Source organism: Ovis aries, chromosome 7, assembly GCF_016772045.2.
Source record: "Ovis aries strain OAR_USU_Benz2616 breed Rambouillet chromosome 7, ARS-UI_Ramb_v3.0, whole genome shotgun sequence".
Classification (NCBI taxonomy): domain Eukaryota; kingdom Metazoa; phylum Chordata; class Mammalia; order Artiodactyla; family Bovidae; genus Ovis; species Ovis aries.
Window position 1 is genome coordinate 63,901,143 of NC_056060.1, and position 1,522 is coordinate 63,902,664.

The window sequence follows — 1,522 nt, forward strand, 5'->3', positions numbered from 1 at the left end:
AGCTCAATAATACCAGATTCTTGTGCATGGTACAAAGTGTGGCAAGTCCAGCAAACACCTTTGTCAAGTGGCTTTGGTGGTAAAAGGCACACTGTGGCCCCAAAAGCCAAAAACATTCTATAGTTACTTGTTCTAAGGGTCACAGTGGTGTGGCCAGAGTCAGCTGATCTAATTGCAACAACAGCTGACCATTTCCAGGCTCTTCTGGGTTTGTCTTAGTCTAAACTGAGGACCTGCTAACTTTTCCTGTAAAAGGTCAAGTTTCAGATATTACAGACTTGTGGGCCATGCACCCTCTCATCTAATTACTCAACTCTGCCATTGTCCTCATTTGTACAGCCATAAATGGACAAGTTCCAATAAAACTTTATTTCCATAAATAACCAATGAGCTGCCCACTCTGGTCTAAATTAGAGTTCACACATTCTTTGAGCCAGATTCCTACTTTTTACATATGTTTGTGCTGTAACATAATCTTGTATACTTATTTTTCTAAATGCACAATTTCACCAGTGATAATTTAGCATTATAGTAGCTACTTTGGGAACACTTTGATGTGGACAAAATTGTTCATTTGAGAGATACTTTAGAATAAAAGACTTCCCTGGTGGCTCAGATGGTAAAGCATCTGCCTACAATGCAGGAGACCCAGGTTTGATCCCTGGGTTGGGAAGATCCTCTGGAGAAGGAAATGGCAGCCCACTCCAGTACTCTTGGAGTACTGGAAAATCCCATGGACGGAGGAGCGTTGTAGGCTACAATTCATGGGGTCGCGAAGAGTCAGACATGACTGAGCGACTTCACTTTCACTTTCACTTAGAATAAAAGAGAACAAAGTCTGAAACATCCAATGTTCTATTTATCCGATGTTCAGTTTTTGGCTTGGTATAAAGAAGTACCCAAAGAAATTCAGACCCCAAAATTACTTCCTGAAGGGTTTGCTTGACCACAGCATAAAACAAAATTGTGAAAAGCAGAAATGGACAGAGGAGCCTAGCAGGCTACAGTCCATGGTGTTGCAAAGAGCCAGATACGACTTTGCGACTAACCATACATAATTTCCACAAATCCCAATAGAACCTAATGGCCTTCATCCTACTCTTGCTGCTCCTCCATTTCCCTCTGTCCTGTGTCTCTTGTTGGCTCCCCTTCTCTCTTGGGAAACCCCACAAACACCATTTATCTCTTAACTGAAAATAGGAAAAATCATTTGTGGTTGATTTTATTCCCTAATCTCATTTTGACCTCAGATCTATTTTAAGACTTTTGGAAGTTTAGGTGAAACTCTCAGACATCTGCAAAGAAATTTACATTATTGTTAAAATGCATCATAGGGCAATTTTGGAGGAAACCTCAGATACAAAATAACTGGATAGAAAAGGCAGACTAAGATGACACTGAGGTGGCTTAAAAGATGATTGTGCAAGAAATTAGAGGAATTTCTAAAAGCTATATAGAAGATGTGCCTGTTCTTTTGGAGACTATTCTGAAGTGTTCCCTGTGAAAATAGGCTGGACTGTTT

General features: G+C 40.3%; 1 non-coding gene across 1 annotated transcript; it reads left to right on the forward strand.

Moving 5' to 3' along the window:
- Window positions 1–601: 601 nt before the first annotated feature.
- Window positions 602–673, forward strand: TRNAC-ACA (transfer RNA cysteine (anticodon ACA)). The gene has a single exon. It is a non-coding gene; the product is annotated as a tRNA-Cys (tRNA).
- The last annotated feature ends 849 nt before the right edge of the window (window positions 674–1,522 follow it).